General features: G+C 39.4%; 1 long non-coding RNA gene across 1 annotated transcript in view; it reads left to right on the plus strand.

The window, feature by feature from the left end:
• Positions 1-13,805, plus strand: part of LOC135363612 (uncharacterized) — a 94,163-nt gene that overhangs the window by 48,746 nt on the left and 31,612 nt on the right. Inside the window, exon 3 of the long non-coding RNA XR_010409470.1 lies at positions 11,946-13,498. This is a non-coding gene — a long non-coding RNA (uncharacterized LOC135363612). The remainder of the gene's footprint in view (positions 1-11,945; positions 13,499-13,805) is intronic.

Here is a 13,805-nt window from a genome sequence, read left to right on the forward strand (position 1 = left end):
TAGGCACCCCAGGAGAACAGATTCTTATTGAACTTATGCAAAAAATTATAATTGCCATGGAAGAAAGAATACTCACTGAGAGTTTTTTGAATTCTAGAGGGTTCAGGTAAGGAGAAAAGATAAATGTTTTAATTTGTTTACAAAGCATTTTTTTAAAGATTTTATTTATTTATTTGACAGAGCGAGAGAGCACAAGCAGGGGGAGCAGGAGAAGGAGAGGGAGAAGCAGGCTCCCCGCTGAGCAGGGAGCCCGATGTGGGGCTCGATCCCAGGACCCTGGGATCATGACCTGAGCTGAAGGCAGATGCTTAACCGACTGAGCCACCCAAGCGTCCCTCAAAAGTCCTTTTCACCTCCTTGAAGCTGAAACACATTTGTGAGAGCATCAGGGTCTAATAATAACCATAAATGACAAAAGACTCAAAATGGCCATGGTTAAAAATCTGATGAGAGTTCATTTTAATGCAGTCCACAAGAAAATGTGGTTATTTTTGTGACACATAACATTTTAATAATTAGAATTTCAAGTGATAACATTACACCAGAACATATTAGAACTTTAGGAATTTTATATACTTTCTAGTACAGTTATAGCATTCACTCATACAATATAACCAAGATGGTTTATCATCCCTTATCTGACAGTGCTTCCCATGTAGTTTCAACTAGCCTAATTAGTCAAGAAGACTTCATTTTAGGATTTGACTATTTGGGAAGTTTGTTACAATCAAAAGATTTTAAAGTACCTGCCTAAATAGGATCATAGATCATTATAAAACTTAAAACTTAATTATTTGTGTAACTGAGGTGGCCATAAGAGATTCTGAAGACAAATACAGAAGGTTATACAGTTAGAAAAACTTAGGTCTTTTAATATTGAGATTTAACCTTCTTAAGTAATTGAAGACCTGATAAAGGCAAAATATAGAAACTGTTTTTCTGAGCAGATAAAGAAGTGCCTTTGTTCATGATTTTTTTATCAAGAGCAGACCAGCAATCCAAGAAAACTTTGTCTTTCTAACAGAGAAAAACTGAATTCTGTTCTGGTCTTATAATAGTGTACTTTTAAAACTTATTCATTACTCTAAGTCCTGACCACACTTAAAATTCTTTTCTAAAGATTCCCCTTTATAAACCTGGTACAACTTTCTTTTTCATTTAGATTTTGTCTTAAATTTTCCCTCTCTAAATAACCAGTCTCATTTCAGGACAAAATTACTTGTTTTCCCTGCAACAAAAATGTATTCTCATTTCTTTTTTTTAAACTTATTTTATTTTATTTTATTTTTTAAAGGTTTTATTCATTTATTTGAGAGAGAACACATGAGAGGGGGGAGGGTCAGAGGGAGAAGCAGACTCCCTGCCCAGCAGGGACCCCGATGCGGGACTCAATCCAGGGACTCCAGGATCATGACCTGAGCCGAAGGCAGTCGCTTAACCAACTGAGTCACCCAGGTGCCCATGTATTCTCATTTCTTATACCTTTTTCTTTTCTTTTTTTTTTTTTACATCTCTTACTTTCCTATGTATAGAGTTGCTTTCCTTATCATTTCTAGCAGTCTCAATTACATTTATCAGAATTTTGACTTTTAGAAACTTCAGTTTCCAGTGAAAACTAAGTAGTAACCTATTGTGAACTGTTTATCAGTTCAGTTCAGTTCTTTAGATTGACAAATTTGTGAATATATTTCATAACTTCTAGAAATGTGTTTTTTCATAGTATAACTTTCAATAAAGCATAAAACATATTTAGACCCAGGTATCTACAGTTTCTCTGCAATAGGACAAAAGCAGCCAAACCTGTGTTTTGTAATCGTTTTAGTATTTTTTCTTATTTGGAAAAGACTTAGATATTCAATGAATTTAACCCAGTTTATCATTTAACCTAGCAAAACTTCAAGGTCTCAGGTTACCAAAGATTTTGAAAGCTATTAAAAGTTTACCTATAAACCTTTTTATTTATTTAACCTATTTGCTTTTAACAATTACCCTTTGAAAACTTTGAGACAGAAGAAATTAATCATTTTAAATCATTTTTGCTGACAAATTGCAGCAGAGATAACATGAGCTTATTTGACCTATAGTAAACTTGGTAGAATAAACGTTTTGTATTTAATGCTGATAACCCTAAGTACATGTCTATTTTAATTAAACCAGCAATCTTGAATTTTAATTTACCGAAGATCATCCCAGATCACATGAACTTGAAAAACATTTGGGTTAGTTCTTTTTGAGTTTCAGAGTGCCCAGTTTTTATAAGCACTTGCTTTTAAAAATTAGAGCTCCTTTACAAATTAATCTTAGCAACACCATCATTTGGGGGTAGAGAAAATACCTCATATTTATAACACGTACAGACACATACACACAAACAAGATGCAAACAAAATCTAGCCTTTGTTTCACTAAGGTTTGTGGAGAGGACATTAAAGGCCCAAATTCCAAATATCTCTCTTTTACAAAACAAATCTAATTGCAAGATAGCATTATAATTTATGGATCCATTAATTAGTCATTTTCCCACTTTCCAATTAGAACACAGCTGGTTTTGTCCAAAGATGCCAAAAGCTGCAGCAACAAACAAACCAAATGAAGCCCCAGGGTACGTCTGTGAGCCTTGGTTCCTCCCGAGAAGTTGGGAGCTTCATCGATGGATTCAAATAGCTTCCTAGTTTCTGGTTACTTAATCTTATAGCCGGCTGTGTCTAATCATGTGCCCAAGAAAACTAATTCAGACATGTCAGAAGAAGTCATAGGAGTTTGGTCCTGTTATAATTCTTGTTTGGTATTTAAATTATTAACTAAAGTAAAACTGTTGTTTGGTTTTATTTAGTGGGAAGAAACTAACCCTTATTGAATGCCTAGTGAATATTAGGCACTTTGTTACTGGTTTCATCCTCTCTTACAGCCCTGGAAGGTAGATAGTATGTTTCCTATTAACAAATAAAGTACATAGCTCTCTGATTCTGAACACTTGCTAGTTAAGAAAGTGAGGATTTGACTTGAAGTCTGTTTGAATCCAAAGTTCATGTTTTTTTCTAGTTAAGCTGGTGCTCTGGAAAGTTTTAGGTTACTCAATACAGTTTGGACTCTGTAGTTTCCCTTCTCTTGCCATGACTTGTAAATAGAATTGTGACTTCTAAGGTGGTATTCATTTTACTTTCATTGTTATTAAGTTAGTAAACATAATATAGAATTAATAGGTCCTAGTTAGAAAAAAAGGATTATTTTTCCATCTTTAGATGAGTGTCTGTAAGGTAATTCATAACAACATATAATAAATTTAGCATTGGGATATCAGGAAAATATGACTCTTGTTTTTCAGATTTTAGAGTAAGCATCCTTTGTTCCAATCCCTCAGATTGAGTCAGGGCCCCTTGTGTTGTACTCTCACAACACCCCCTCCTTTTCCTTCATGGCACTTTTGACTTTCACTTTTAAATTTGGTGATGTTGAGTTATATCTCTTTTTCACCTAGTGATTAAGATGAATATAGCATGCAGGATTTAAATGGACTTACAGTAATTCTTTACCATTAGCTTACCACGCAAGCTCTAGGTGATCATAGGTTATGGCAGGGGAAAATTTGCGGAATGAACCTGAACTGCTCTGAAGCAGAGTCCGCATGATGTATTTTTCCTCCAGAGAAAACAAAAGATCAGAGCCTGAAGAGATCACAGAAAGAGATACTGAGTTGTTAAATGTTACATGTGTTTTACTGAATATTAATGAAATACAAAATGAGAATTATAGCTCAAGCACTTTCATGTCCTGCTAATGTTAGAAGCAAAGCATGGTTTCCAAACCAAGTAATAAAAACCTAAAAATCAGAGAACATACCACAAAAGACAGTAAATGCTCTATTTTCTAAAAGGCTCAGCACAAATACAAACCTTATATCTAGGCCTATTATATACACACATTGCTGTATTAGTATTCACAGCTCACCTTAGATTCCAATCTAAAATAGATTCATTCTATTCTTTTCATTCTGGTTCATAGCAGCCAATTATCGTCTTAAAATACTGATCACAGTCTGTAATTATTTTTTTTTTAAGATTTTATTTATTTATTTGGCAGAGAGAGACACAGTGAGAGAGGGAACACAAGCAGGGGGAGTGGGAGAGGGAGAAGCAGGCTTCCCGCCGAGCAGGGAGCCCGATGTGGGGCTCGATCCCAGGACCATGGGATCATGACCTGAGCCGAAGGCAGACGCTTAACGACTGAGCCACCCAGGCGCCCCTGTAATTATGTATTTATTTGTGTGTTTACACATTTAGTATCTGTCTCCCTTATGAGACTGTAAGCTCGATAAAGGTAAAGGACCATGTCTGATTTGTTCAAATCATGCACATGGGCTGCCAACATGCCTGACAGTTCATATACAGACCATTTGTTTCTTGAATGTTGAATGGCTTGGGTTTAGTACTATCTGTAATCTGTGCCATCTTTAAATAGGGAAGGGTCAAATTTGGCCTTTGTACCATGAGTGTTAATATCATTAAAAAACATTTCTTGTTAAAAATTCTTTCCTGTTAAAAACTTTTTTTTTTTTAATTTTATTTATTTACATGAGAGAGAGAAAGAAAGCACGAACCGGCGGCGGGGGTGGGGGGGGCAGAGAGAGAGAGGAAGAGGGAGACGCCCCACTGAGCAGGGAGCCTGATGCAGGACTTGATCCCAGAACCCCGGGTTTATGACCTGAGCTGAAGGCTTAACCACCTGAGCCACTCAGGCGCCCCTCCTGTTAAAAACTTCTGACCTCAGATCTGTATATAGTCAGTATGCATTTTGCAGATCCATGGCCATTATGGGTTTAAATATAATTTGTCAGACTGCAGAAACTCCCAAAGGTTGGGTCTGTGGATTAGGACAGGTAATTGGAAAGAATGTCTGTTGGGTTGGTGAAGTTAAATGCTACTGAAAATACTGTATTCAAAGAGAGATGCTGCTGTCCAGAGGATTTGAACCTCATCTGGAAAACACTTATGAGGTGCCTTAAGACTTGTAGATACTAGGCAAGAGCACATTGTTGTAGAGTCTTAAAGACTTAAATTTTTAATTATTTGTTTTTAAAAATTACATAAATAGTACATGTTTGTTGTAAACATGAGTTGGGGTGGTTTCAATCCTTTGTTCACCAGGTAAGTCACTGTATATAATTTATCTTTTGATTATGGCCTTTATGGTCTTCAAGTCTTCTCTTCCTGATATGTGTGTTATCTTGGTTTATATATGGCACTCTAGGTATCAGAATAAAATGAGAAAAATCTAGGATGCTGGAAAGGACACATTTACAAAAATAAATGTCCCTAGTTTTTAAGATCATCAGGGTGTTCATGGCAAATAATGGCTGAACACTTAAAAATGTAAAGTAGCTGCTTGGAAGATTTCCTTATGAAGAGCTGCATGGCGCCATGTTCTGCCAATAGTCATGAACACTTTGACTTTCCCTCCTTAGTTTCAGCATCTTCTCCTTTTAGCAGACTGCCTGGACAGAGATGCCACTGCTTCCTGGTCCTAGAGGCAGTCCACTGGCCTCAGCTTGTCCAACTACTGTCTCTCCCAGGAGGCTTCCTGGGCCATGATGGACATGGAACACTAGCTGACTATGCCCAGGGGCCAAGCCATGCTAGTTAATGTAGCTTCTATTCAATTTGCAGCAAGTCTCTGGCTTAGGATAGTGTTTCTCAAGTTATACATAGTGAAGAATGATTTCTGTTTATATTTTCAGTCCATAGTGGGATGGTACTTACTTTGTAAAAAATATAAAAACCAGTTGTTAGAAAAATGAAATGGAAAATATAAAGACAAAGACAAAAATAAGCCTTAATTTTTATTATTAGATTGGTTAGCCCAGTGATGGGTATTAAAGAGGGCACATACTGCATGGAGCACTGGGTGTTACACGAAAACAATGAATCATGGAACGCTACATCAAAAGCTAGTGATGTATTGTATGGTGACTAACATATCATAATAAAATAAAATTTAAAAAATTAAAATTAAAAGATTCAAAAGACATAAAAGTACTCTGTAGCACATCTGCTACAGAAGTTTCTAAATGTTTACTCTCAGTTTGGTATTTACTTTGTTATGGGCTGATAGCAAAGAGTTCCTCGACCTGTACTGGTCCACTGTCCACACTTTTTTTTTTTTTAAAGATTTTATTTATTTGACAGAGACACAGTGAAAGAGGGAACACAAGCAGGGGGAGTGGGAGAGGGAGAAGCAGGCTTCCTGCCGAGCAGGGAGCCTGATGTGGGGCTCGATTCCAGGACCCTGGGATCATGACCTGAGCCGAAGGGAGACGCTTAACGACTGAGCCACCCAGGCGCCCCCACTGTCCACACTTTGAGTAGCTGGTTTAGGCTTTTGCTCTGAGACCCTTGGCACGTATTTATGGAAAGTGTTTTGTATTTGGAGACATTACCTGTGTTCCTACTGTATGTATTTGTGTGTGTGTGTGCGTGCGTGTGCGTGTACATGGGTGGTCGTGATAGTTGTTTTCTTTCCCCACTACCTTCTCTTTGATCTGACTACTTCTGCCTAAGTGGAACCTCTAGCAGTGTTTTCAAACAGCATGGCACTGCTCCTGCAAATTCTTTGGGAATGTTAAGGGCCTATCACATGCTGCACCTCTAGTTGCTATGCCTGGATATAGCCTTTTCTTTTCTTTTAAAATTTCATTAAGTTTTTAATTTTCATTCCAGTATAGTTATCATACAGTGTTATATTAGTTTCAGGTGTATAATATAGTGATTCAGCAATTCTATACATTATTCAGTGCTCATCACGGTAAGTGTACTTTTTAATCCCCATCACCTGTTTCACCCATGCCCCCACCCCAGCCTCCCCTCTGGTAACCATCAGTTTGTTCTCTATAGTTAAGAGTCTGTTTCTTGGTTTGCCTTTCTCTCTCTTCTTCCCCTTTGTTTTGTTTCTTTAATGCCACATATGAGTGAGATCATATGGTATTTGTCTTTGTCTGCCTGACTTATTTCACTTAGCATTATACTCTCTAGTTCCATCCATGTTGTTGCAAATAGCGAGATTTATTATTTTTATGGCTGAGTAATATTTCATTATATTTTTCAATATATATGTATATTATATATACACATACACACACACCACATCTTCTTTATCCATTAATCATCTGTCATTGAACACTTCGGCTGTTTCCATAATTTTGCTATTGTAAATAATGCTGCAATAAAGATAGGGGTGCATATATCCTTTTGAATTAGTGTTTTTTTGAGGATTCCTGGAGTAAGAGGGTTGAGGGGCTGAGGTGATTGGGTGATAGACATTAAGGAGGGCACGTGTTGTAATGAGCACTGGGTATTACATACAACTAATGTCACTGAAGTAATAATACACCAAATGTTAATTAACTGAATTTAAATAAAACAAATTAAAAAAAAGAAGAATTGGTGTTTTTTGTATTCTTTGGGTTAAATACCCAGTAGTGTGATTACTGGACCATAGGGTAGTTCTGATTTTAACTTTTTGAGGAGCCTCCCTGCTGTTTTCCACATGGCTGCACTAGTTTGCATTCCCATCAACATTGCATGAGAGGGTTCCTTTCTCTCCAAATCCTCACCAACACCTGTTGTTTCTTGTGTTTTTGATTTTAGCCATTCTGATAGGTGTGAGGTGATATCTCACTATAGTTTTGATTTGTATTTCTCTGATGACAGTGATGTTGAGTATATTTTCATGTGTCTGTTCAGGTCTTATGCCACTTTTAATTGGATTATTTGGTTTTTGGTATTAATTTGTATAAGTTCTTTATATATACTTGGACATAACCTTATCTGATAGAACATAGCTTCCTATTTACAAACCCAAAGGGATGTGACTGGAATATCTCTGGATACACACAAAAATGCACAAAGATTACAAGTGCATAACACATGGTGGACAACATTGTTGGCATCTGTCTTGTTACTGTTTGTTCCCCCAGTGTCCAAGTTACTAAACTCTTTTCTCTCAACTCCAACCCCCCTTGTACACTTGGCTCTGTGATGCTGGGACTCTTATAAACCACTGTTCTGCTTTGCTGGCTGACTCTATTCTCTGCCAACAAGGGGGCACTGGGGTTGTGGAGGAGAGGAGACTGGGAGGGTAGAGAAGGAAGAAGGACTTGCTCTTTCTTGTTTGTGCACAGTGAGTTTCCTGATTTATTCTTTGATGCTTACATTTCCTGTCAGAATCACCCCAGCATCATTTCTTCACGCCAGTAGCAGCAGTATCCTCTCATAGCAGCAGCTAAATCCAGTTAGAAGTTTTTCCAGCCCTTGCAAAAGTTGCCCATGATGCATCTTCAGAGACCCCAGCTAGCCAGAGCCCCCTCCTCGAGGTCTGAGTCTCAGGTCGGTGGGGCCCCTCTCTCAACCTTCTGTTTTAATAATTCCAACATTGTCCTTTTGTTCTCCCAACCCTAAGGAGTGTAGCAGTTTATTGGGATTGCTACCTTTATTACATGGTAGTCTTTTCTTGCCTTTTTAATCACCTCATAAACCAACTCTATTGCTACCTAACAATTTCTTATATGAACTGGTATGGTTTCTGTCTCTTGACTGAATCCTGACTGAAGCATAGCAAAGGACAAAGGTAAGGACCTTTGACAGTTTAAGTTTGTATGCTTTCAGCATGCTCAATAATGCTTATTTGAACTTGAGCTTGAGCTACGTTTAGTGTCATAGAAGGCAATAAATAGAGTGAAACTGGTTTTGGCATTCCTGAACCTGGGAAAGTCAGTACATTTGTTGAGTTGATGGCTATTTTCATAGATTGCACTGTTTCCCTGATCCCCATCTTCTTATTTATTTTTGCCATTCTACAGAATCTGTCTCAGTTAAACTCAACAATCCTTATTGTATCCAACTAGGACACTTTTTACAAATGCTAAACTAAACTAAATCCAGGGCTACCCTCAATTGCACTAGTAGGGAGGTGGAGCCATCTCGTAAACCAGACTTCAAATTGGCCTGCAGTGCTGAGTTGGACCAACCTGTGTAATTAACAGAATATTGTAGAGATGATGGTATGTGACTTCTAAGCCTAGGTCATAAAAGACACTGTGACTTCTGTCACTCTCTCTGGATCACTGGCTCTGGGAGAGGTCAGCTTCTATCTTGTGAGGACACAGCAATACGAATAGGTCAAGGTGGTAGAATGAGAGACCTCGTAAGGAGCCAGTGCTCGTTTGCCAACCATCTGAATGAGGCCCTGGAAAGCAGTTCATCCAGCCCTAGGCAAGCTTTTTTTTTGAAAGAATGTTTTCTTTTCTTTTCTTTTACTTTTCTAAAATTTTTATTATATTACGTTAATCACCATACATTACATCATTAGTTTTTGAGGTAGTGTTCCATGATTCATTGTTTGCGTATAACACCCAGTGCTCCATTCAATATGTGCCCTCTTTAATACGCATCACTGGGCTAACCCATCCCCCCACCCTCCTCCCCTCTAGAACCCTCAGTTTGTTTCTCAGAGTCCAGAGTCTCTCATGGTTTGTCTTCTCCTCCGATTCCCGTCCCCCTTCATTTTTCCCTTCCTGCTATCTTCTTCTTCTTTTTTTTTTTTTTTAACATATAATGTATTATTTGCTTCAGAGGTACAGGTCTGTGATTCAACAGTCTTACACAATTCACAGCACTCACCATAGCACATACCCTCCCCAGTGTCTATCACCCAGCCACCCCATCCCTCCCACCCCCCACCACTCCAGCAACCCTCAGTTTGTTTCCTGAGATTAAGAATTCCTCATATCAGTGAGGTCATATGATACATGTCTTTCTCAGATTGACTTATTTCGCTCAGCATAATACCCTCCAGTTGCATCCACGTCATTGCAAATGTCAAGATTTCATTCCTTTTGATGGCTGCATCAGGCAAGCTTTTGATGACAGCAGTCCCAGTTCCCATCTTCACTGCAACCTTATGATAGACTAGGAACTGGCTCCATTTAGCTAAGCTTTCCTCAAAAAGCTCACCCCCAGAAACTGTCAGGTAATAAATGTGGTTGTTTGGGACATAAGTTCTGAAGTAATTTGTTATGGGCCAAATAGATAAAACACAGACCATTACATTAATCAGTATGTAACTTTGGTCTTGGTGACAAGTATTATGATAGAGGTGGAATGCAAGTTGTGGTACAGACACTGGATGAAGTAGTAGTTCTTCCAAAGACAGGCCGAACTGCGATGCAAGTTTTCATGCGTTCTGCAAGCCTGGTATAAATTATTACTTGTTAATCATAAAATAATCAGAGAAAGGGAAGTATTTATTTCTTTGTACATGGAGGCAACCAAGCACATTTTCTCGTATGAAGTTCTACAAGTTAAGGACACTTTAGTTTTTCTAGCCAAGTTTACAACTTTAACCAAGGGGCTAGATTCCTGAATTCATGTTTTTATTTTTCAGATTTGGAAAAGCAACCTGCAGTATGTGGGGTCAGAGAAAAAGCTTTCAAACAAGATGTCTTGAAGTCCTTTAAATTATTGATTCCCTTCTTCCCCCAGTAAATTCTTCAATAAACTGGAATGCCTCATCTTTCACAAAACTTTAACAAGGGAACACGCTAGCATTTTGGTTATCCTAGTACTAGTGTCATCTCAGACTCTGTATCTGACAGTTCTTGAAAGATCTGGGCATTTCTTCTCTCCCTGTGTCTAATTATGCTAGTTTGTCTGCATGGGGGAGGATTAGGGGATTTGATAGTGTATATATTTACTGCATGGTGGGTTCTTTCTGAACCACTGGTGCATTTCTTACTGCTTTAGTGAAAGGGGTGACCCCCCTGGATTCTACTGAGGAACATGGTCATCTGGTGGATTTTCAGATTTTTATGTCAGATTCATTGTAACATGCCACCTTCTCTGAGCCTCTTGACTTTTGGTACTTTGCCAAAGCAATTCCGGCATCTGTACCTCATTTGTTGTAGGCCATTATTTCCACCACCACCCCCAAGCTTTGAGGAACCATCCCAGTAGCCCAGAACTGACTGCAGGTGTTCTTCTCAGGGATTCAATCCTGAGTTACAGATTGTACCCATATCAACGACCTCTCCCTTATATTCTGTTCCCTTGGTCCAGCATGCTCATGATTGATTTTCAATATGTTTTTCCAGTTCTTGCTGATACATGTGAGCCACATACTGTGATTATTTTGGTGAATTATTTTCCTAGTCAGGGTGAGACTTGAACTTATTTATTGGCAGAGAAGTCATGAGGTGAGGGAAGGTAGGTATCCTCTTATGAGGCATTTACCTTAGTAAGGCTCCTGTGGTGTCCAGGCAGGGAGAACCTGCTCTCCCGTGGCACTGGGGAGGGGGCCACTTCTTTAACAGCCAGCGGTTACAGCCAGAGTAATCGGAGGAGATAAGGGGAAATTTAAATGCTGTTATACAAGTTTTGTGGTTTTCAGTCGTGCTCTTCTTTGGTGGTTGGTTGACTCAACCTTGTTGTTTTGTTTTTCCTTCAACATATTGATGATACTTAACAAAAACCAACTAAACCCACAGTTCTTGTAATTACCATTGCCATTTTATCTCTCAAGTGCTAATGATATTGCACAAGCCAGTACATATCCTGCAATCTGTATCCCCTCCCAATTCACCACAGAAGACTCTTAGTCATTGTATTACGAGAGCATGCCAAGGGGGATTATTACCCACTTACACCAATGTGTTAGTTATCTATTGTTTAGCAGCTTAATACACAGACATTTATGCTCTCTTAAGTTTTTACTGTTCAGGAATCTGGGAGCAGCTTAGCTGGGTGTTTTGGTTCAGGATCTCCCACAAAGCTGTAATGGAGGTGTTGGCCAGGGCTGTAGTCATCTCAAAGCTGGACTCAGGAGGAATCCTTGTTTAGTTTTATTCACATGGCTGTTGACAGACCTCAGCAGCCAAACTAACTTGGGTCTTCTCCATAGGGCTGCTTCGTGCTGTGACAGCTGGCCTCTCCCAGAACAGGCAGTCCAAGAGAGAAGATCCAAGAATGGAAACCATGGTCTTTTTAGAACTCATTGCAGAGTGACATCTCATCATTTCTGCTTTTGAAATTGAGTCAAGTCTAGCCCACATTTAAGGAGAGAGGATTACACAGGGGCATGAATACCAGGAGGCAGGGATCCTGGACGTCCATCTTAACCACAGACCACAGTGCTGTTCTTTTGCCATCTTGTTGGCAAGTGATCCACTTTCAGAATCCCATCCTTAGGATTGCCTTCTTAGGACTACTTCTGGTACCAAATATCTTAGTTTGGGATAGGAGCAGAGCTTGAGACAAAAATTAGATTTGCAGTAGTTTGATTAACAAGATGGATGGGACACTAATAGGAAAGTGGGGAAATTCCAATTCAGACTTGGGAAGATAGTGAAGAGTCATCCCAAGGCCCAGAGTGAATAAGTTTGATAGCACCTATCCCCTCTATCTGCAGGGAGCAGGCACCCTGAAGGAAAGACAAGATGTCTACCTCAGGATGCTTGCTCTGTTTGGGAAGCAGAATCTCACAAGAGCCCCTTGACATTACATGATAGCCATGATATCCTGTTGGAGAGAGAGACTGAGGATGTAGCCCACCTTCCTGACCAATCTTTTTTTTTTTAAGATTTTATTTATTTGAAAGAGAGAATGAGAGATAGAGAGCATGAGAGGGAAGAGGGTCAGAGGGAGAAGCAGACTCCCTGCTGAGCAGGGAGCCTGATATGGGACTCGATCCCGGGACTCCAGGATCATGACCTGGGCCGAAGGCAGTCGCTTAACCAACTGAGCCACCCAGGTGCCCGTTTCTGATCAATCTTAAATCATGAAGCTAGTCGGTTTAGGTTTAAAAAAAAAAAAAAAAAAAAAAGACATTTTATATCCTGGTCTCTCAAGGTCTACTGACATGCGGGGCTCCTGTCTGATTCAGTGGCTCCAGATCTAGGGAAGCCCGGGCTGGAGCAGAAGAGACTTGAACCAGGAAGGGAGCTCCTGTTGTGTGTATAGTGGGGAGAGGATTGGGAAAGAGACTGTATGTCTAGGAGATAGGGAAGGAAGTCCTATCCCAAGAGGAATGATAATCTTAATCCTGGATCTAGGAGAATTAAGAAGGGAAACCCCTTCTTAATTCAGAGTGGTAGGGAGCCAGGGTGAAGGGATTGGATGCCACAAACTATTAGTGGATCTTGTCTTCCCGTCATCCACTTCTTGGAGGAAAGAATCTGTGGGACACATTAGTTAAAGCACTACACAATTACCCCCTTTCTGTGAAGAGTGAAGTAAAAGCTAGTTTTGTTATTTAATACCACAACTGCCTCCCAGGGAGTGTGGATCCTGATAAATAACAAGACTCTCCCCAGGACCCCTTCCCCCCATTTTTTTCCTGCTGAATCCCTAGATGGCTTAGTTATAAAGCCAGGTAATATGAACTGCTGAGAGCTAAACTGTCCTGGCCAATTGAAGAAGAACTTGAAATTGCTTTGATAATCCAGGAGAGAAGAGGTAAGTACCATCGACGTAAGTGATGGCTTGAGGCTGGGTTATATAAGATGAAATACCACTAGAAGTTCCCCTCAGGGGAGTTATATTAAGAATGAAATACTTAATGTTCAATGGGGATTTATTTAAGTTGATGTAATGAAGACCCACCCTCTTGCATCAGCTTGCTTCAGCCTGAATGTTTAATAAACTCATGAATGGTGAGTTTTGTTTCTTTGGTGTGAAATGGGCAGAGCTTCATGGGGTGGGAGAGAAAATATGTAAGGAAACACGGGCCCAGAGGTAGAGATGAAAATGGGAGTATCTTGGG

Source organism: Mirounga angustirostris, unplaced genomic scaffold (genome assembly GCF_029215605.1).
Source record: "Mirounga angustirostris isolate CCGP_5_RB_7025 unplaced genomic scaffold, mMirAng1.0.hap1 SCAF_2, whole genome shotgun sequence".
Classification (NCBI taxonomy): Eukaryota; Metazoa; Chordata; class Mammalia; order Carnivora; family Phocidae; genus Mirounga; species Mirounga angustirostris.